Genomic DNA, 24,352 nt, shown 5'->3' on the forward strand with positions numbered 1-24,352 from the left:
GTAGCTCCTACTTGAGCAGCAGAGGAAATGAAAGCAATGGAAAAACTGAGCTCCCACTTGAGCCGTGGAGGAAATGGAGACAATGGTATTTCAGGCTTGAGGAAACAAATTGTGCCAAGAGATAGCAGGATGCACTGGTGCTAGGCGTTCTCCTTGAGATATTTCTATGAAAGGATGAGTGGTTTGTTTCTGGGAATCAGATAAGTACAGTTATTCCTGCAGATATTGTTGTGAGCTCCCATCCAAACTTGATTCTGTAATATTAAAAATGCACTTAGAATTTGAGGGCATGAAAATTTAAAAAAATGCTTTATAGGTGTTTCTACATATACAAAATCTATTTGATTAGGCTTGAAACACACCCCCGCTTGCAAAATAGAATGCCAACTTCTATGAGAGAGGGGACAGTCTCTCCAAAGCTCCTGTCAGGATCGCCCTAATATATGCATTTAGAGCCGCAAGTTCAACTTAGGTTATAACCCTTCAACTATATTCCTTGGCAAAGAATCCCATAATAACCCAGTCTCTCATTAGAGAGCTGCCAGAGAATGTTGTGTTATTGGGCAGCAAAGAACACTGCTCTGGTCAATAGATGTAATAATTGGACATTCTCATTAGCAGTATCTGGAGTTCACAGTAAGAAAACACTACAGGAGAAAGAACATCAGTAATTGTGACCCCAGGACTTTCTCCTTGCTGGGTTTTCATTTCTCTTTCCAGGAGGACTGACACGACTTTTGCAAGAGGAAATGAATGATCCCCAAACCCAACAAAGTCAAACAATCTCTGCGTGTGTTTCTAAAGAATATCCACTTTTACCATAAATTTTTTTTGTTTGATGACAGGTGAATTTTCTCTCTTTTTTATGCCCTCTATCAGTGGCTATATAATTCTGGATCCTGGAGTATTTCCACTTTCATAAAGAGTGGAGCTTAATCTCAGCCGTGACTAATAGCTGAGGCTAGTCCTATGTGAAGAGCCCAACACACTCTCTCCTTCAATTCTCACCATCCAGATCCACAGGCAAACCAGCACTGCAGGGTTGGCTGCAGAACAAAAGCCAGGGGCTCTTTATTTGCTACTGATTGGCTTGGTAAATGAATTTGTCACAGAAATGCTCTCTGAAAGGACCAACCCAAATCTGTTGGCTTTTATTTACTTACTTTCTCCTGCCAAGAATTGGGCTTGACTCTGGTTCTTTCAGAGACCCCTTAGAGCTCATGCATTCATATTAAATCTCTGCTTCGTGCCAACCACAGTGCCAGGTGCAGGGCTACTATGAACAATAGGATTCAGCTTAGAACTTTCTTCCTGATAGAGGAGATCGATAAGTAAGCAGCTTTTCCCCTTCTTTGCTGGCAGACAGCGCAATGTGTAAACTGACTTCCTGAAGGGAGTTTGCCTCCCAGGTAAAGCATTAGTTGGGGTCAGGGTGATTCTCCTTGGAAGGGAAGAAAGGCACACAGGACAGGATTAATAGGAAATGCAAAATCATAGGGACTCTTTGGCCTTTAGAAACCCATAGGAAATTTGGATTGAGTTTGGATTGGATTGGGTAGTGCCAGGAGTTGAAGGTGGAGATACAGGAGGGCCACATAGCGACTGGCTCAATAAATGGTGCAAGGGAAAAACAATTCACGGTATCTCTTAAGAGTCTGCATCTGTGTATGTGTCTTGTCTATACCACATGCATCATCTGTATAATGGAATAAAAATTATGCTTATGTCCCAGGACTGCTGTATCAAATGAGGTAATGTATGTCGATTATCAGCCTATTTATTGGATTTTTTTTTTGATGTTGTTCTTTATGAGTTGTAAAACTGTAATAGCAGTGACAGCAGAGATACGGGCGCTTTTTTTTTTTTTTGGGTACTGGGGATTGAACCCAGGAGTGATTAACCTCTGAGGCACATCCCCAGCCCTTTTTAATGTTTTTTATTTAGAGACAGGGTCTTTCTAAGTTAGCTAAGTTGTTCAGGGCCTTGCTATGTTGCTGAGGCTGGCTTTGAACTTGCAATCCTCCCGCCTCAGCTTCCTGAACTGCAGGGCTTACAGGAATGCACCACCACACCTGTCCTGGGGCTGTTCTTGTTGGTTGTGAAGGTCATAATATTTCTGCTGCAACTTTCCCCTCTGTGTCTGTGATCAATTGTGGAGAACCTGAAAAGGAAACTCTGGAGAGCCTGTTATTATCCCGCTGGTGCTGGAATGAATGGCAGGTAAGGAACTGTCTGGAGAAAGTCTGAGAGTTCTGGGTCCCCTCCTGAGCACAGGTTTAGAGATAAGTTGGGAGCATCTCTGCAGGAGAATGAACAAAACCTTAATCAGACCAGTGAGGATAAAGAGTGAGTTTAATAACACGTATGTCTTCAATATGCATGTCCCGTCTAGACTCTGCTTAACTTGATGCTGCTCTCTAGTGGTCCATAGGGAGAGAACATTTCCAGTTCACAGAGTGGGAATGAATACATTGTACAATGTGTGCAGACCATGGAATACTATGCAGCCCTTTTATTTTATTTTCAAATTAGCAGATTTTTTTAATTTTAAATTTTTGTAAGAATTTCCTTTTTGGCTTCTTTTTTTTAAAATTAATATTCTTTTGTTGGTGAATTATAATTTTACCTAAGAGTGGAATTCATCATTACATATTTGCACATGCACACAATTTAATAATATAGTTTGGTCAGTTTTATTCCCTAGAACCTCCCCTTACTATTCCACCCTCACTACCCCAGTTTCCCTTCCTCTATTCCACTGGTCTTCTTTCTATTTTCATGAGATTCTCCCCACCAAGTGTTTTTTTTTTTTCATTTTCTTTTTCTTCTCTAGCTGCGACATATTACAGAAAACACACGACTCTTGACTTTCTAAGTTTGGCTTATTTTGCTTAACATAATTCTCTCAAGGTCCATCCATTTTCCTGCAAATAACATAATTTCATCCTTCTTTATGGCCAAGTAAGGCTCCATTATGTATATATTCCATATTTTGAGAAGTCCATTCATCAGTTGATGGACACCTAAGCTGGTTTAATGTTTTGCAATTGTGTATTGTGCTGCTATAAGCATGGGTGTATTGCTATAGTATGCGACTTTAATTATTTATGATAAATACTGAAAGCGGTATAGCTGGGCCATATAGTGGTTCCATGCCTGGTCTTTTGAGGAAACTCCATACTGATTTCCACAGTGGTTGTGTTGGTTATGGTTACCTCAACAGTGTAAGTGCTCCTTCTTCCCCATATCATTTCTCTCAGCATTTATTATTAGTAGTGTTCTTGATGACTGCCATTCTAGTTGGGGTGAGATTAAATCTAAATGTAGTTTTGAGTTTCTCTGCAGTCCTTTTAAAAGAATGAATTAAAGTGATCCTGGTAGAGTTGGAAGAAATTCTAGGAGGATTTGAGGGAGAAAAGCAGGGTGCAGAAAAGAACAACTAACATGAACTTAGTCCTGTAAGGCAATGACCAGAAAAAGTTGTTCCTATAAAGTATAAGTGTGAATGTAGAGGATAGAATTAAGTAGAATTATGTGAGTAAAAATAATACATTAAAAAATATTGATTAGGTTGTAAAAATGGAGTCCCTTGGAATGAGAGTAATGACTGATCCATATAGACAGAAGATAAAAGATTGAAAAAGTCAACCGAAATGAAAATAAAAACTCTACATTATATATATATATATATATATATATCCATTATATCCATTATATATATATATACATATATATATATATATATATATATATATATATATCCATTTACAAGTAAAATTACCTGGATGATGAAATTTTTGAAAAATTTTCCAAGAGAAGTAAAAGTGTGTGAAAGGTAATTTATTCATGTATTTACAGAGATATTTAGTGATTTTTTTTCAAAAAACCTAAAATGACTTCTTTTTAAAATTATCATATTGCAAAAGTTCAATGTGTACAGAATTTGTTGAGCTTTTTCTAAAGCACTTAGTGCAAAGTCCGTTTTCTGAATTGCCAATTTTTTTCTTACCACAGAAGTATAAAGAGAATTTCAAATATGATCCTGATATTGCACTTCCTTCCATTTTTAGCAAGCTTCACATGTGATAAAACTTTGCAAATGCTTGCTAGTTTTATAGTGATTTCACTTTATTTTTCAGTAACATGTGAAGAACTCTACCTGAATGTACTTATTGAAATATATAATAGTGTGTTAGTCTGTTTTCTGTTGCTATAATGGAACACCTGGGGCTGAATGATGTATAGAGAAAAGAGGTTTGATTAGTTCACAAGTCTGGTGGCTTAAAGTGCAAGATTAGGCAACCCCAATGGTTCAGCCCTCATGAGGGCCTTCTGGCTACATCATAAAATGGCGGACAGCATCATGGTTGAATCACATGGGAGAGGAAGTAGGCAGTCACAGGAAATGAGAGTTCAGGGGATAGGCTTTTTCTTTTCCTAACAACTCACTGTTGAGAGAACTGACTCACCCTATGAAAGCAGCATTGATCCCTTCAGAGGAGGGTGCGCCGCTTTGACCTATTTACCTTGTACTAGGCTCCATCTCTTAAATAAGGTTCCATACTTTCAGTATTGTCAAACTGGGCACCAAGATTCTAACACATGAAACTTTAAGAAACACATTCAGACTGTACCCAGATCATAGAAAATGATCATGTAGGATAGTGGAAAGATTTCAGACTTCAGCCTCAGTGCTGTCACTCACCAGGTATGTGAACCTTAGCAAGTTATTATATTTCTGCTCTTCAGCTTCTTCCCTGGCAAAGTGGGGAACATAATAGGGCACGACTCTCAGATTTTTTTGCGAGGATGGATAAGATTAGGTAAAGTGCTCAGCTTGATTCTAGGCACATTGTATTCACTCATATTTTGAGTTTTTACTGTGTGCCACCATCTGTGCCGAGTACTGGGCATAAGAAGAATAGATCCATGTAGGCTCAGTTAACCTGTAAGTTAATAGAGGTTGCAGAAAAGTCTAATGGACATACAATGAGTAATTGAAAACTGATATGTGCTCAGAAGAAAATCTGTAGGAGAGAACTTGATCCAGTTGGGATTCAGGGAAAGTTTTTCTGAGTAAGCAATGTTTAGGCAGAAACCCAAAGATTGAATAAATTGTAATTAGTTGAACAGGATGAGGAATGTTCAAGGCTGAGAAAAGAGCTTACGCAAAGCCTGAGGCAATGGGGAGAATGATTTTTTCTATGATTGGCATTGCATCAAATGTCTATTGCTAGATATTTAACCAAACCATTTTTCAGTTTCTGACTATACAAATTTTATGGGGACTATGAAGGTTAAATCATATCTTCTTGCTAGTGTGTGAAGTAAGAAAGTGTACTTAAAGCATACTACTGTATACATACAGTATACCACAAATGTTCATTTGTACACTACAAATGTTCTCTCCTCCAATATCTGGGCTTCGCCATTGAGATGCTTAATGTAAATCAATTGCTTAATTAATTGGTAATGTGAATCAATATGTATGTGAAATAATTTATGTATATAATATCTCTATATTTATGTAGATAATATCTATATATCTACATCTACATTCAGCCATTGTGTGGGCATCCAGCACTACATCTGGAGACACAGCTTTGTTTGTGCAAGGTGAAGTTTTACCCCAATGAAATCTGAGCCTTTTTTTTCTGAGTTTCATTTCAAAAGTTTTCATACTATTAACTTCCTTTGCTAAAGTCCCAGAAGTGGGCTGCATAGGAAAAAGAAAATTGGAATGATGGCTAGAGCATTCTCCAGCTATATATGTATCAGGTAATAATCTGCTCTATGTAGGATAATAACAAGACACTAATTTCAATTCACTACCGACTTAACATATGCTGACTCTATGCTAGACATTAAAGTAGTTGCTGGGTAATCAAAAATTATTAAAACAGAGTCTATATTCAGTGAGGGAGACTTTTATATAATAAAATTAGTGCTTATTAGTCTTCTGCTCTCCTCAACGGTAGCAAACCAAGCCTGGAGGCGAAGAGTAGGAAGCAATACAAACTGGAGAATAGCTCGCCATCTCGCCCCAAAATGTGCCCAGGCAATTTCCCCCCAGTGCTGCTTTCTGCTCAACTTTAATGAAATTAGGGCTCACCCAGAAAAAGCGCCTTCATTTTAATGCTCAGAAATACCCCTGCCATTGAGCTGAATATCCACTGTCCTCCCCACTGCTCTCCTGCCCTTATTCACATCTACCTCAGGTCTGACACCACTGTGTCTTCTTGGAGTAACTTAGGCCACATGAAAAAAATCCCAGCTGATAGGAATATTTGGAAATGAATTTTCAGCTTCCTCTCCTTCATTTTACAGTAAAGCATAACAAAAGGGTTTTAGATTAGGAGCTGAGTGAAAATGTTGTCAGTACTCTCCATAGTTCACATCTTTATCTGGGTCTGCAAAAACCTATAATTAAACTTCAAAACAACAATGGCAATAGAAACGTTCTCCCTGCAACTATCCTTTCTTTCCAAAGGGAAAATCAAAGTCTTGACAGTTACTAGAGACATTCTCATGTACATCAATCCTTCAGTTGAGGAGGTGGCTAACTATTGTCTTCAGGCCAAATCCAGCCACCATTCATGTTTGAAAAGTAAAGTTTTTTTGGAACATAGTCATGCTCATTTGTTTACATGTTGTCTTTGGCTGCTTTTTTGTAAACTCAACGACAGAGTTGAATCATTGTTGGAGATACTGCATCCACACAAGCCCTAAAATATCTACTATCAGGCTTTTTACAGAAAATGTTCACTGACCCTTATTCTAGCCTCACCACGATCCTGTCTTGATATCCCATAACCAAATTGTTATATTAGTCACCATTAACTCACCAAGGGAAATTACAGGGGACAGGGAAATATATTTTTTAAAGAAATGGTTAATATCTTTTAACAAGTAAGAAATATGAGTATAAACTATGATCGTCATTTCTAGACTTTTCTCCTCCTATGTCCTTGTTCTCTTTACCCTCAGTTAATGAAGGTACCCTCCCTGAGGACATTACACTATAGTGGGCTGTGAGTATCTCCCAGAAGTCCTTGTGTTGAAAGCTCCATCTCAGGTTGACGTTATTGGGAGATGGTGCAACCTTGAGGAGGCAAGGCCTAGTGTGAGGTCCTAAGGGCCTTGGAGGACTGCCGTCAAAGGTGAATGTGGGATCCTGATCTCTTCCTCTTCCTGTTTCTTCTACCTCTTTGCTTCTTTTTTCATGATATTTGCTGTTTTCTCCACAGTGTGCTCCTGTCGTGATGTGCTGCTTTGCCAGAGGCCCATAGCAATAGAGCCACTCAATCATGAATTGGATCTCCAGGACTATGAGCCAAATAAACACTTTCCCTTTGTAAGTTAATTGTTATAATGATGGAAAGATGACGCATACGGCATATTTTCACTCCTCTGGATCTTAGTCTCATCAGCTGGCGTCTGTGGTTGCTGGAGTTGCTCATGGACCATTGACTATGTCCTAGGAGTACTAGGAGAGGATCCACGGAAATCACTGGCTTCCAGACACATGCCTCTCTGCTTATTCTGTGGAGTTCAGACCTTCTTTTTTCTTGATTATTATGAACAATCACCTCAATTCACAAAGTATTCCCTTGGTCCTATTCACCTACAAAGTCAGGGGATTGAGGTTTTTAAAAATTATCAGGTGGCGTTCGTATCTTCTAGGTCAATGGAACTCTTATTTTGTCAGCCAAAGTTGTCCTTCTTCCTTTTGGTGCTGTATAAGCAGAACCTCAAAAGAATGGGAAATAAAAATCTTGCCAGGAGTTTTTAAGTGGTAGCACTGAGAAGTGCTTTTCCAACTTGTGTACCTTTTGGTCCTTGTTATGGGCTGAGTTATGTCTCCCCTGACCTAAATTTACATGTTAAAGGATTAACCCCCAGTACCTCAGGATGTGCCTGAATTTGGAAATAGGACTTTTATGGGGATAATCATGGGAAACGAAGCCATTAATATAGGCCTTAATTCAATGTGACTGATGGCAAAAGGAGGAGATTGGGATACAAACCTCCAGAGGAAATATGGTCTACAAGTTATGAGAAAAGCCTGGTAAGTATTCTTCCCTCACAACCCTCAGAAGAAGACAACCCTGGGGTAAACTTGATTTTGGACTTGCAGCCTCTAGAATATTGAGAAAATAAGTTTCCATTATTTAAGCCGCCCTGCGTGTGGAACTTTCTTAAGGCAGCTCTATCAAACGAATACACTCTCAGACCCATGTATTTTGACTAGGAGATAAACAGCACCATATATTGTTTACTTATTTAGAACAAATTAAAGAACGATAACTCAGACCGTCTGCTGGGGTTTTAAGTCTTCAGTAGACATTTGCTCTTCCATAAAGTCCGCTGCTTTTGATTGGTGGAAAGTATCATAAGACCCATGTCTTCTGTGAATGGAAACTATTACTTTATTCTTTTGTCATAAAAGTGAGTGAGTTAGAGGTTATAGCTTGTGGTCTACTTTAATGGCAAGTCCGACCATGGTGATGTTAGCATAAGCATGCCCAGCAGAAAGGGCAAATCCACAACCAGGATAAATGTACTCCAAAGAGGAGAAATGACTTCATGGATGGCTGATATTTCAGTGGTGTGTGCTAGCAGTTGGTTTGTGTGGTTGGAAGTTTGGGTGATCACCAATGGAATTAGCCAGATAAGGCGTTGTGCCATTATAAAAGTGCATACTTTCAGTCCTGCCACTATTATTACTTGATAAACAAATCTACAGAGAAGTCCTTAAGTACCTAGACAAAGATGCAAAATTTGCATTCACAGAGTAAGTAATCTTGTCCATATGATTGTTAATTAACATCCTGAAGAGAGCACTTTGGATTAGTATTGGTATACAAAAGTATTAATATTTGATTAATTTTGAAAAGTTCACACACGTCTTCCCTGAAACCTTGTCATAAATCCAATTCCTCTACCATCCAAACCACTAATTACTACCTTCTGTGAATAATTATAGATTGGAGTATCCAGCTATTATTCCTCTTGATCTTTCCCTCCTGCTGTGACCACACCCTTGATTGGGCCACATTATACAGTCATCCATTTATGGCGGGTGTTGGGATTCTGGACAAGACCATTTCTAGATTAAACTAGTATTTTCTTCCTCTTTAATGAATTTCTAAAGGGTAACTTTCATCAGGTCTTGTATGTAGCAGTATAGGAGAAGTAGGTGTACTAGGAATATGTATATAACAGTATATGCTCATGCAGCTTATTTGTGTTTTCAGGACTTAGTTGAGTCTTTTATTAAATATAAATCTTTATTTGACTGTGAGATGCTTCCTGTTCATAGCTTGGTAAACTAATAACGTCAAATTATCACACGTGTCTTGGATATCATAGTTACTTTTTGTCCTATTGTCCATCTTCTCAGGGCCCAGGAACAAGTCAGAAACTATTTTCTAGAAGAACAGTGATGTTTTAAGGTGTTTGTGGTTATTTTCCAAATTTCAAGGGAATTATACTATAATCCTCCCACTTAGACTTGCTACAACAACCACATAATATCCTGTTTTGTGACAGACATTTTAAACAACACTGAGTTTTCTGGGTCATAAAGGCCAATTGGCACAATTATTTGCCATGCAACTAGAAAGCTGGGGGCTTTTTCTTTCCATGCCCCCCATTCAAAGATGGCAGCCTTACATATTATTCAAATGTATCAAAATGAGGTACATGTTAACTCACCAGAAACCTGAATAAAGTGGTAGATAACTGAATATCCACAGAATTTATTTTCAACACTCTAGCATGCATGTGTTTTATGGCATCTAATATACCTGCTACTTTGTTTGCATGCTACTATCATGTTATTCAAGTAGTACACTACCATGATATTCTGTAAAATGGTAAGACAATCCAAGTCCCTGCAGAATTAATTCTGGCAATACTCCAGAGACTATCTAGAGCTCTGTGGCAAGAGAATGTGGGCAATCTGTTGACTATGTTAGGTGAAAACAAATTTACATCCAATTAGCTTAAAAGATACTTCCAGGGTTTTATAATGAATGGAATGGGGTGGGGGAAGCATTACTCAGATAAGTGGCTGCATATCACAAGCCAAATACTATGTGAATGTTCTAATAAATAGTCTAAAATAGAAAAAAGAACAGCAGTTGAAATTAACATCTGGAAATAGGAGCAGCAGTTGAAATTTATGTCCAATTAGCTTAAAAGATGCTATTATTATTATTACCAAGAAACAGGCAGGCAAATTAGGTAAAAATATGATGATATCAGCATCCTGCTTACCAATTCTCTTATAGATGCGGTATTTTTAAAGTTTGTCTTTTTGGAAGTCTTACCTAAATGGATTAGAAAGCCAATGTACAGTGGTTTATGTAAATTTCTGGGTATATTTATTTCAGTTATAAATACAGGGATCATGGAAATGACCAGAAAGTGTATTTAAAGATTCTGCTAGCCAGCTGTGGCATGATTCAATACAAACTTAGTTTGTCATGTGATCCACAGAGACTTCCACTGTGGCAAGCAGATGGTAGTGTCTAGGACCCCCAGAGATTAGTACTAGGATTACACATTCCCCAAAGTGTTGGAGTAGTTGTCTTTTGTCAGTGTGCAGCTACTCTGATAAGGGGCTGTGGTCAGAACATCTTTGAGGGCCTTTCTTTAAGAGTACCAGCTTCTTGAATCAAGGGACCTTGCAGCCAGGAACTGACTGAATCTGGAGTTGGCTGATAGATCATAACTCTCCACTGCCAGACCTACAGTTTTCAGTTATGCAGATTAATTAAAATTAGTGTGCTGCCAATCATCTTTTAACCTAAGGGACTGTGAGACTTATAATTCATGGTCAAAGATCTTTGCAGATCAAATCATTCTGATTATCATTTAAATATTACTGTCTGTTATAGTAACCACTTATTTTAGTTAGTTTTTTTGCCACTGTGACCAAAAACCTGACAAGAACATTTTTTAAATTGGTGCATTATAGTTGTACATATTAATGGAATTTGTAGTTGCACATTTGTTCATGCACACAATATAACAATATAATTTGGCCAATATCAATCCCCAGCACCTCCCCCATCCTTACCTCCCTCCTACCTTTTCTCCCTTTCTCTGCTGTTCTCCCTTTGATTTTTAGGAGATCCACCCCCAGCTTTGTTTTCTGTTTTCCTCTCTAGCTTCTACCTATGACAGAAAACATATGATCCTTAACCTTCTGAGTCTGATTTATTTCACTTATCATGATAGTCTCTAGTTCCATCCATTTTCCTGCAAATGTCATTTCATTTTTCTTTATGGCTAAATAAGAATACCACATTTTCTTTATCCATTCATCCATTCATGAACACCTAGGCTGGTTCTGTAGTTTTGCTATTGTGAATTGTGCTGCTATAAACATAGGTGTGCATGTTATCAGTGTAGTAAGATGCCTTTAAATCTTCAGGATAAATATCAAGAAGTGGTATAGCTGGGTCCTGTGGTGGTTCCATGCCTGGCCTTTAAAGGAACCTCCATGATGATTTCCACAGTGGTTGTACTAATTTACAGTTCCAACAACAGTGTAAAAGTGTTCCCTTTCCCCCCACATCCTTTCCAACATTTATTATTATTTTTTTCTTGATGACTACCATTCTGACTGGTATGAGATGAAATCTCAATGTAGTTTTGACTTGCATTTCCATGATTGTTAATGATGTTGAACGGTTTTCATGTATTTGTTAGCTGTCTGTGTTTCTTTTTTTGAAAAGTTATCTGTTTAGCTCATTTGACCATTTGTTAATTGTGTTATTTTATTTCTTGGTGTCAAGTTTTTTGAGTTCTTTATATATTCTAGATGTTACTTTTCTGTTAATAAAGTAGGTAGCAAAGATTTTCTCCCATTCTGTGGGTTCTCTTTTCACATTCCAAATTGTATCCTTTGCTGTGAAAAACTTTTTTTGTTTTATTCTGTCCTATTTATTAACTCTTGACATTACTCTCTGAGCATGAAGGGTCCTATTTAGGCACAGTCATTGCCTCTGTCTAAAAGCTGGAGTGTTGACCCTTTCTTCTAGTAGTTGCATAGTTTTATGTCTAATTCTAAGGTCTTTGATCCATTTTGAGTTGATTTTTATGCAGGGTGAGAGATAGGGTCTAGTTTTATTCTTCTATGCAGTGTTAACCTGTTATTCCAGCCCTACGAGTTAAAAAAGCTGTCTTTTCTTCAATGTATGTTTTCGGTACCTTTGACAAGAACAATTTTGGAGGAGGAAAAGTTTGTTTGGTGTTCACAGTGTCAGGGGTCTCAGTCCACAGATGACCATTCCATTGCTCTGTGCCCAAAGTGAGGCAGAATATCAGGGCAAAGAGGCCTAGTGGAGAGAAGCAGCTCCTGACAGAACAATCAGGAAGCAGAGAGAGACTAAACTTGGTTCACCCAGGGACAAAATGTAAACCCCAAAGGCCCAGCCCAAGTGACCCACCTCTTCTAGCTACACCCTATCTGCCTACAATTATAACCCAGTTAATCCATTCAAGTGGATTAATGCACAGATTAGGTTAAGGATTTTGTAACCCACACATTTCACCTCTAAACTTTCTTGCATTGTCTCACACATAAACTTTTGGGGAACTCCTCATTGCTAAACCAAATTGCCACTCTCACTTTGTTTTTTAAACATAGTTAATGATGTTTACCTGGCTCACACAACTTCAGGATCTCCTTATTGCCACTGAAATTAGGAAATCTTTCTCAACAGCAACTTCTTTCATCTTCACTTCTGGCCTATAGAAGATACAAACAAGTGTTCTTTAAAAAATCTTGGTACTTTCTTCATTGATGGCTAAGTAGGTAACACCTAATAAGTTCTTTCTGATAATTCCATATTGTTAATCTTCAGATTCCTTTATCTACATTTTAACAGGGACTTACTGCTCTCTCAACTTCAGTTCAGCCCATAGACTGAGTTTTATCAATTATCAGCATAATCAAAACTATTGATAATGAATGAAATGAGCACAATGAATCCAGAATCTAAGTACACTCATGTAAAAATCTTGCCAGATCTTAAATTATCTTTCACCCTCATCTCTCCTTATTATCCTTAGAATTCATTTTCACACATATCCCTGAGAATATGTGGTATTAATTTTTATAATATTGCAATTTTATTGCCATGTAAGATTTTCCTTCCAGGTGTGTAGTAGGTCTTCTGAAACATGCTGGGATTTGGCTTTTGTTACATGTTTGGAGGTAATAGGATATGTAGGTAGAGAAAAAAGAGAACTGACTTCTCTTTAAAAGTAATAATAGTACTAGGTCTAAAAGTGAGGCAGCAAAAATCTTACTAAAGACAGTGGCAATGTTACCTTTGCTAATAGGGGAGGCTCACTGGAGTTTGAGAGAATGAATAACTTGAAGTTTTCAAGGTTTTACAAATTTCCCTATTCCTATTCTTGATGTCCCACTCTTTCTGAATTAGTGCCCCAACTCTCTTATAAAGCTCTTAGATGAGTCTGGAATTCAACTTATATTGTAATTTAGCAACCCATAGGATCAGGTCCTTCAGACTCTGTGCACATCTCCCCAGCTACAAAAACAGATAATGTCTACATTAGAAAAGTCATGGTTCTCTGACTATGCCATTGGCCAAAGCTTTAAAAACCCCAACTTAGCTATTTTCTTTATTAAAGCTTCCTATAATTTGCATTAAATTCCCATTTCCTAAAAGATTTTAAGCTTTTCTGGCACAAATTCCTACATGGGCCAGAATTATTAGTTGCAAACAACAGAATCCATTATAGGCAGCTTGGGCATTAAGTGATTAACTGTAGGGTATTAAGTAGCAAAGCAAATTTCCAGGAGGACCAAGGAGCCATATTTGAGTACTGACCAGTCAGAAGCAGGATAGTATACAGACATTCCAAACCATCACAGGATTGTTTTAATGGAAACTTTCCTGTTGCTGTTGCCTGCTACTTGATATGCACAATATTACCGACAAAGAATAAAACCTTGGTCATAGTTGCCATGTGACCAAGATCTATATGCCTCTTGTAAGAAGATATGGTTGTCTAGGTTCTGCTGCCTCTCATGTTTGGTTAGACATTACATGTCTCTAAAAAGAATATGTGCAAGGGAATCCTAGCCATATAGACATTTGCCTTTTAGTATACAAAGGCACATGCTAGGGAGGGCCTGAAGCAGCTGGTGAGTGGATCAATATGCAGTATCTACCACAACTTCCATGGAGCCTAATGAAAAATATTTATGAAGACATCAATATAGAAGATTCTCAGTCTGGCCTTTTGTGGTCTAGTTTGAATATTCAAGCAAACACTCTATTTTGGGAATGTAATCTAAAGTTATTAACTGTGTCTCTGTTGGGAACCTACCTGTCATTCTAATTCTATTCTATGGGAGGCATGGCCCCCCAAAAGTATCATTCTTCTACTTTAATGAACAGCCCATTATAGCCAGACTTTGTAAGGATGCTTTAGGGGAAACTGGCCATGGGAAAGAAAGCTAAGTTGAAACTCTAACTCGTTTTCTTTTTACAAACATTATGTACCATTCGGCATCCAGGGTATGTACGGTTCTCAGGTCTCTGATCTTTTTGAATGGTTCAGGGTTTTGTTTTTGCTTCCATAGCCAGGAAAAATCCTTAGTACAGGTCGACAGATTGTGGGCCACTGTCTCTCTCTGGGGTTCTCCTGGATTTTGCTCTTCCAATGCCGTGCCAGTTCCTTTTTAATCATCCTAACAATGCTGTATGTTTAGCAGTGTATGCTGTTTCCTGGTCATCTTCCATCTTTTGTGAAAAATCAATTTGTCTTCTCAAATAATAAACTGCAGGAACTTGTCTTCCTACATGCCATTTTCTCATATTCTTCTAAGGTCTGAGAGTTGAAAAAAGATCTATAATATTTCACTGAAAAATACTACAAAATGCATCTCTGAAAACTTTGGTGAATCTAATAGGGGCTTTATAGCTATTGGCTAAGGGTAAGAGCTAATAGGAGACTGGATGTTTCTATGTTTAGGAAAACTTTCTTGGGAGTAGGAAAAAGAAACATTTTTTAAAAACCCATTCAGGAAGCTTGTTCAGAAAGTGAAGAAAAACTGTAGACTCTATTTTAATGAGAAGCATATTCTACCCAAGAAAGAAATATTTGGGCAAAAAACTGCTTTAAGGGGTAAGGATGATTAGGCTTACTCTGTAGGGGAATAGTACACGTATGTATTCTTGGAAGGAAAAGAAGTAGAAGTGGTCTTAGAAGAGAAAAATGTTAAAACAAAGATTTTTGAAGTGAATCAGATTTGATCTAAATCTTAACTATTCCACTTGCTACCCATGTAAGTCTGAATGAGTTATCTTTTTGGTTATTTATACCCTTTGGTATAATAGCTACCTATAGGAGTATTTTGAGGATTAGTTGTATTAATGTATAAAATATTTTATGCCTGGATATATCTATTAGCTATTATCATTACTGGTGATTTTTAGGCAGTTAAAATAATCTAACATTGCATGGATATATTCAACCGGAGAGTTTTAGGACTACACTTTTATTTTCAGTTATCTATATCTGATCGCTTGGTTTTGTTTGCTAGTAAATAAAAATAATTCATATTTACTCAATGTTTGTGTGACTGGTTGTCTACACAGCATCTTTTGTGTCATTTTTCTTACTAAGAAGTCCTAATGTGCACAGCTAAAAGAGGACTACTTTCACAGTTTACACAACACAGTTCTGACCAAGAGACAGAAAGCAGCAGTCTGCTGATGAATTGGAAGAGTTTTCCTTTCCTAACCTCACTGCCTGCCTTTCCTCCTTCTCACTTTCTTCTTCCCAGTTGGAAGGTTGAGATGAGGATGGAGGCAGGGTTTCCATCTTGAGGTCACAAAGAGTCCATTAGGATGAGGGGAACCCAGGGAGGCTCAGCTGCCTTGCATCTTCTTGATATGCTTTTCTGTTTTGTTTTAAATATGTAAACCTTGTTTTTTTTTTTTTTTTTTTTTGGTAAAGAGTGATTTCAGGTGTATAGCGAAATGAAGCAGGAAGTATGGAGAGCTCTCACTTACCTACAGTCAGTACACATGCATAGCCTCCCCGACCATCAACATCTTCCACCAGAGGACATATTTATTATAATCAGTGAACCTACACTGAAACATCATTATTACCCAATGTCCACACTTTTGGTGTTGTACATTCTATGGGGTTTGACAAATGTTAAATGACGTGTATTTCCACCAATGTAGCATACAGAATGGTTTCATTGTATTAAAAATCCTCTGTGCTCAGGCTGGGGCTGTAGCTCAGTGGCAGAGCACTTGCCTAGCATGTGTGAGGCACTGAGTTTAATCCCCAGCACCACATGAAAAATAAACAGATAAAAGCATGCTGTTCATCAACAACTACCAAAAAATAAAAAAATAAAAAAATCCTCTGTGCTTATGTGTTCATCCCTCCACACCAATTAACCCCCAGCTACCACTGATCTTTTTACTGTCTCTACAGTTTGGCTTTTTCTTTTCTTTCTTTCTTTTTTTATTGTTTTTTTTTTTTTAAATAAATGACAGCAGCATGCATTACAATTCTTATTACACATATACAGCACAATTTTTCATATCTCTGGTTGTATATAAAGTATGTTAACACCAATTCATGTCTTCATACAAGTACTTTGGATAATGATGTCAATCACATTACACCATCCTTGCTAATCCCCTGTCTTCTCCCCTTCCTTCCCACCCCTCTGCCCTATCTAGAATTCATCTATTCCTCCCATGCTCCCCCTCCCTACCCCACTATGAGTCAGCCTCCTTATATCAGAGAAAACACTCAGCATTTGTTTTTTGGGATTGGCTAACTTCACTTAGCATTATCTTCTCCACTGCCATCCATTTACCTGCAAATGCTATGATTTAATTCTCATTTATTGCTGCGTAAAGTTCCATTGTTTATATATGCCACGTTTTTTTATGCATTCGTCCACTGAAGGGCATCTAGGTTGGCTCCACAGTTTAGCTATTGTGAATTGTGCTGCTATAAACATTGATGTGGCTGTCTCCCTGTAGTATGCTGTTTTTAAGTCTTTTGGGTGTAGACAGAGGAGAGGGATAGCTGAGTCAAATGGTGGTTCTATTCCCCAATTTCCAAGGAATCTCCATACTGCTTTCCATATTGGCTGCACCAATTTGCAGTTTCATCAACAATGTATGAATATACCCTTTTCCCCACATTCTCCCCAACACATTGTTGTTTGTCTTCATAATATCTGCCATTCTGACTGGAGTGAGATGATATCTTAGAGTAGTTTTGATTTGCATTTCTCCAATTGCTAGAGATGATGAACATTTTTTCATATATTTGTTGATTGATTGTATATCCTCTTCTGAGAAGTGTCTGTTTAGGTCCTTGGCCCATTTTTTGATTGGGTTATTTGTTTTTTGGTGCTTAGCTTTTTGAGTTTTTTTATATACCCTAGAAATTAGTGCTCTATCTGATGTGTGAGGGGTGTAGGCTCTCTGTTAACCTCACAGAATGTTTCTTTTGCTGAGAAGAAACTTTTTAGTTTGATTCCATCTCATTTATTGATTCTTGGTTTTAATTCTTGCACTATAGGAGTCTTATTAAGGAAGTTGGAGCCTAAGCCCACATGATGAAGATTAGTGTCTACTTTTTCTTCTATTAGATGCAGAGTCTCTGGTTTTATTCCTAGGTCCTTGATCCACTTTGAGTTGAGTTTTGTGCATGGTGAGAGATAGGGGTTTAATTTCATTTTGTTGCATATGGATTTCTAGTTTTCCCAGCAAAATTTGTTGAAGAGGCTATCTTTTCTCCAATGCATGTTTTTGGCAACTTTGTCTAATATAAGATAATTGTGATTTTGTGGGTTAGTCTCTGTGTCTTCTATTCTGTACCGTTGGTCTACCAGTCTGTTTTGTTACTATTGCTCTGTAGGATAGTTTAAGGTCTGGTATAGTGATGTCTGCTTCACTCTTCCTGCTAAGGATTGCTTTAGCTATTCTGGGTCTCTTATTTTTCCAGATGAATTTCATGATTGCTTTTTATATTTCCATGAGAAATTCCATTGGGATTTTGATCAGAATTGCATTAAATTTGTATAGTGCTTTTGGTAATATGGCATTTTGATAATATTAATTCTGCCTATCCAAGAGCAAGGTAGATGTTTCCATCTTCTAAGGTTTTCTTTGATTTCTTTCTTTAGGGTTCTGTAATTTTCATTGTATAGATATTTCACCTCTTTCCTTAAGTTGATTCCCAAGTATCTTATTTTTTTGGAGGTTATTGTAAATGGGGTAGTTTTCCTTATTTCCTTCTCAGAGAATTATTTGTCACTGATATACAGAAATGACTTTGATTTATGGGTGTTGATTTTATATCCTGCTACTTTACTTAATTCATTTACTAGTTCTAGAAGTTTTCTGGTGGAGCTTTTTGGGTCTTCTATTCTCTACCTAGAATCATATCATCATATCGTCAGCAAACAATGCTAATTTAAGTTCTTCTCTTCCTATACGAATCCCTTTAATTTCTTTCATCTGTCTAATTGCTCTGGCCAGTGTTTCAAGAATTATGTTGAATAGAAGTGGTAGAAGAGGGTATTCCTGTATCGTTCCAGTTTTTAGAGGGAATGCCTTTAATTTTTCTTCATTTAGAATGTTGGCCTGAGGCTTAGCATAGATAGCCTTTATGATGTTGAGATATGTTCCTGTTATCCCTAGTTTTTCTAGTGTTTTGAACATGTAAAGGTGTTGTATTTTTGTCAAATGCTTTTTCTGCATCTATTGAGATTATCATATGATTCTTATCTTTGAGCCTATTGATGTGATGAATTACACTTATTGATTTCCATATGTTGAACCAACCTTGCATCCCTGGGATGAATTGCACTTGATCATGTTGTACAATCTTTTTGATATGTTTTTGTATTCAATTTGCTAAAGTTTTATTGAGAATTTTTGCATCTATGTTCATTAGAGATATTGGTCTGAAGTTTTCTTTCTTTGATGTGTCTTTGCCTGGTTTTGAGATCAGGGTGATATTGGCCTCATAGAATGAGTTCGGAAGTGCTGCCTCTTTTTCTATTTCCTGAAATAAATTGTAGAATATTGGTCACACTACATCTCAATGCCCTAGAAAATGAAGAACATATCAGCAGCAAAAGCAGTAGAAGGCAAGAAATAATTAAAATTAGAGCTGAAATCAATGAAATCGAAACAAAAGAAACAATTGAAAAAAATTGACAAAACAAAAAGTTGGTTCTTTGAGAAAATAAATAAAATTGACAGACCCTTAGCTATGCTAAAGAAGAGAAGGAGACAGAAAACTCAAATTACTAGTATACATGGTGAAAAAGGTAATATCACAACAGATACTACAGAAATATAGAGGATAATTAGAAATTATTTTGAAAACTTATACTCCAAAAAAATAGAAGACATTGAAGGCATCAAGAAATTTCTGAAGTCATACAATTTGCCCAGATTGAATCAGGAAGATATATACAATTTGAACAGACCAAAATCAAGTGAGGAAATAGAAGACACTATTAGAAGCTTACCAATCAAGAAAAGCCCAGGACCAGATGGATACACAGCTGAGTTCTAATACCAATACTGTATAATTTATTTCAGGAAATAGAAAAAGTGGCCTTTTCTTATCTGTCATAGTTACATATAGTATGTAGTCTTTTCATATTGACTTATATCCATTTAAATTTCTTCCATGTCTTGATAGATCCTTTCTTTTTAGGGATGAATAACATGTCATTGTCTGGGTGTGCCACAGTTTCTTTATCCATTTACCAGTGAAAGACATCTTGGTTGCTTCCCAGTTTATACGGTTATGAATAAAGCTGCTATAAACATTGTATGCAGTTTTTTTTTTGTGGACATAGTTTTCAGTTCATGTGGGTAAATGCCAAAGAGTATGATTGCTGACAATATGGTTAGAGTAAGTTTAGGGCTGTAAGAAACTGTCAACTATCTTCCAAAGTAGTTGTGCCATTTTGCATTCCCACCAGCAACGAATGAGTGTTTTTGCTGCTTCATATCCTCAACAGCTTTGGTGTTGTCAAAAATTTGGAGCTTGTTCATTCCAATAGTGTATGGTGGTATCTTGTTTGGGTTGGCAATATGCTGAACATCTTTTCATGGTCTTATTCTTCATCTGAATACCTTCTTTAGTGAGGTATTTATTCAGGCCATTTTCCCATTTTTAAATTGGGTTCTTCCCTTTTTCTTTTTGAATTTTAAGAGTTCTTTGTATATTTTGATAAGAACACTTATCTTTTGTAAGTATTTTGCAAGTATGTTCTTCCAACATGTGTCATGTCTTCTCATTCTCTTAACATTGTTACTGACAGAGCAGAAGTCTGAAATTTCAACGAACTCTAGCTTGTCACTGATTTCTTTTTTGTATTGTGCCTTTGGTGTTATATCTAAAAAAATTATGTCCATACACAAGGTCCTCTAGATTTTCTCCTGTCATCTTTGAAGTTTTGTACTTTTACATTTTATGCTCTGATGTATTTTGAGTTAATTCTGTGAAGAACGTAAGCTCTGTATCTAGATTCATTCATATGCTCTCAATTCTGTTTCACTGATCTTTTCATCTGTTCTTTTGCCAGTACCACACTGTCTTTATTACTGTAGCTTATATTAAGTCTTGAAATTGGGTAATGTTGATCATCTGACTGACATTCATTTATTATTCCTGAGTTGGCTATGCTGGGTTTTTTACATTTCCATATGAACTTTAGAATCAGTTTGTTGATATTTATAAATTAAATTGCTGGTATTTTGTTGAAATCATCTTGAATCTATAAATCAAGTTGACAATATTGAGTCTTCCTACCCATGAAATGAAAGTAGCTTTTCATTTGTTCAGTTTTACTTTAGTTTCTTTCACCAGACTTTTGTAGTTCTATACTTAAGTATTAAAATACCTAAGTTTTTGTTATTATTGTTGTTGTTGTTGTTGTTATTATTATTGGCAGTGGGAATTGAACCCTCAGGTATTCTATCACTGAGCTACATCCTTAGCCTTTAAATTTGTTGAGACAGGGTCTTGCTAAGTTGCTGAGGTCAAACCTGCAATCTTTCTGCTTCAGCCTCCTGAGTAGCTGGGATTATAGGCATGTACCTCAGCCCCCAGCTAGTTTTTATTTTTGTGGATACTAATATAAATGGTAACAAATTCCACTTGATAATGGTTGGTGTATAGGAAAGCAATTTGTTGTATATACCTTGTATACTACAATTTTGCTATAATCACTAATTAGTTCCAGGAATTCTTTGTTGATTCTTTCAGAATTTCTGCACAGAGGATCATGTCTTCTGTGAACAAAGTCAATTTTATATCTTTTTTTTTCTAGCCAGAATACATTTTATTTCATTTTCTTACATGACTGCATTAGTTAGGACTTCTCATACAATGTTGAAGTGATAAGAAGAGTTCCTCACCTTATTCCTAATCTTAGCAGGAAAGTTTTGAGTGTCTCACCGTTAAGTGTGACAATTTGCTGTAGAACTTTTGTAGATGATCTTCAGGTTGAAGAAGTTTCCCTCTCTTCCAAGTTGGCTGAGAGTTTTAATCATTACTGGATGATTTTTATCAATTGATTCTTATACATCTTATCTGTATGATTATAAATGATCATGAATTTTTCTTCTTTAGCCTGTTGATGTGATGTATTGAATAAAATGATTCATGAATGTGGAATCAGACTTGCATATCTGGGATAAAATCCACTTGGGCATGATGTCTATGTTTTTAATACAATATTGGGTTTAATTTGCTAACATTTTGTTGAGGATTTTTGCATCTATGTTCATGAGGTATATCTGTCTACAGTTTTTCTTTCTTATTGTTTGTTTTTGGTATTTAAATAATAGTGGCTAATGGAACATTAGGAAGTGTTTCCTTTGCTTTGATTTTCTAAAAGAGATAGTAGAGGATTTGTATAATTTCTTTCTTAAACATATCATAGAATTTCTTATGAATCATCTGAGTCTGTCATTTTTCTCTTTTGGAAAGTTATTTTTATTGATTCAATATTCTTGATAGATGTAGGACTATTCAGATTGTCTTTCTTCTCATATAAGTTTTAGAAGTTTGTGTCTTTCATTAAATTATTCTATTTCATTTACATCAAATTGGTTAATAGAGTTTAAATATTCTATAATTTTATTCTATCAATTAATGAGAAATGAATATTAAATCTCCAACTGTGGTTATGCATGTATCTTCTATTCCTTTTAATTTCATCTATTTTTGTTGTTGTTGAGTACAAGTTAAAAATTTTTATATCTTTCAGGTGGATTGACCCATTATTACTATGAAATCTCCCTCATTTTTTCTAGAAATTCTCTTGTTTTAAATGCTAGGCAGTTGTTTTACCACCGAGCAGGATCCCAGCCCTTAAATATTTCTTCTTATTTCATTTCCCCTCTACTTTCTTCCTAGGAACATATTCCTTACTCTTTTAATTATTACTTAGAGATGAAAATGAGTCACTATTTATGAGAGCCTAATATAAATTATTACTTTTAATATATTCAGGAGAATGCAAGAAACTTAGAAAAGCTTACTTCCCTTTTTTTCCCACCCAGTGGTGTGCTGAAGCTGGCTTATGGTGGCTTCCAAAAATGGATGGTAAATTTTCAAAAATTTTGCAAGCCAATTGTTAAGACTCTGGTGGTTGATATTGGTGTGGTGGGAGCATTTATACCAGAGAAAGCGAAAATAACCAAAGTAGGATGTTTTGGGGTTTCTTTGTGAATAAGTTGTTAGGCATCTACTAGAAAATTACTGCTTCCATCTCCAATTATGTTTCTGTTTTCATATATTTTAATACTGTATATATTTTACAATACTTTATTAATACTCCAAAGTAGTTTATTAATATTATCTTGTGTAGTTAGTGTTCATGTATGTATGGAATGAATGGAATCACAACTGTCTGACAAGACTTCACAGCTATATGCTTTTTTTCAAATTAGCATGTTTTTCATGCCAGAAAGGATTAAAGTATAAATGGACAATTATTTAACCAGCAGAATTTACATGAGTTAGGGGCACTGGCTTTGCCTAATCTCAATTCTCTTTCATGTCAGCAACTCAAGTGATATTTTCATAAATGTCAGCTATCTTTTTAGGCATTCAGTCCAGTGTTTGTTGAATGAATGACAAAATTAATAAACAAGATATATAACTTTTTAGATATTGTTATCTTGGGTGCTGCTACCATTGTTACTAACACAATAAAGTTAAGAAAGGAATTCCCTTTATTATATACTCAAAACATAGTGTGCCCTCAATAAAGTTTTGTGAAATTGATGAATGAATAATAACAAGCCACAAATCAAGTACCTTTTCTCACTAGCATATTCTCTAAAAGTCTATTTTTTACCTGAAAAGTCTATTCATTGTTCAGGCTTCAGCCTCCTCTAGAAAGCTTTTCCTGTCTGTCCAAGGTCACATTAGGTATCCATTTGTGCTCCTACACTATTCTGTGCTTCCTCTAGCACACCACATAACATTGCTTTGTAATTGCTTGTTTAATTATTGATCATTTCCACCATGCTGTGTTCTCTGAGAAGGCCAGGATCATGGCTCTGTTGACATATAGTAGATGGTAACTACATTTAACTCAAATGCACAAACCATATATTTCCAAGGGCAGTGCTAAATTGCATCTGCCTGTTTTTACTTTGTCACTTGGGCACAGTACAACATTGTAACATGGATTTTAATTAAAACTTCTTATTTGACATTAACACTCTCCCTTAAAAAAGATGCTCAGAAAAAATAAACTGCTTTTAATATTAACTTGAACAAAAATACTGAGAACTAAACCTGGATTAAGCAGTTCCATAATAATATTTGAAGTATTTTCCACTTTAGCTTTCCAGTTTTTGCTCCCATCCAGCAACATAGGTGACTAAGCCCTCTTAGCATTTCAAAAGAGTGAAATAGAGGAACAGAGCATCTTAACCCGAGGATTTCCAAATATTTTAGATGATTTGGGGGTGGTGATGTTCAATAAAATGGAAGCAGAAATGAGTCAATATGATATTAGGATTAAAGTAAAGAATTTTGACTCCCAGTTTCATGGTTGAATAACTTTGTTTTATTTGCTCAGCAGGTAGAATGTGTTGGAAATTATTGTGTCCTCTTTGGTGCATGTCATACCCAAGAAGTCAGAATCTAAGGTTTTCAATCCAGATATCATTCTTTCACAGACTCTATTGAGCAATTGCTTTAACCAGAATAAAAATTCTCTTTGCTTTTCCACTGTCAACACATATTGTGGCAATTTAGAATTACGTATTTGGCA

At 36.4% G+C, this 24,352-nt stretch overlaps 1 long non-coding RNA gene across 2 annotated transcripts in view; it reads left to right on the forward strand.

The window, feature by feature from the left end:
* Positions 1–1,264: 1,264 nt before the first annotated feature.
* Positions 1,265–24,352, forward strand: part of LOC131424734 (uncharacterized) — a 61,059-nt gene continuing 37,971 nt past the window's right edge. Inside the window, exons 1-2 of one of the 2 annotated variants that reach the window (XR_009228202.1) lie at positions 1,265–2,220; positions 7,248–8,068. This is a non-coding gene — a long non-coding RNA (uncharacterized LOC131424734). Of the gene's footprint in view, positions 2,221–7,019; positions 7,161–7,247; positions 8,069–24,352 lie in introns of those variants that run through there. The other variant, XR_009228201.1, reaches the window with a different exon arrangement.

This window comes from Marmota monax, unplaced genomic scaffold (assembly GCF_021218885.2).
Source record: "Marmota monax isolate L192 unplaced genomic scaffold, Marmota_monax_Labrador192_F-V1.1 WCK01_AAM20220418_F8-fsc00059, whole genome shotgun sequence".
Classification (NCBI taxonomy): Eukaryota; Metazoa; Chordata; class Mammalia; order Rodentia; family Sciuridae; genus Marmota; species Marmota monax.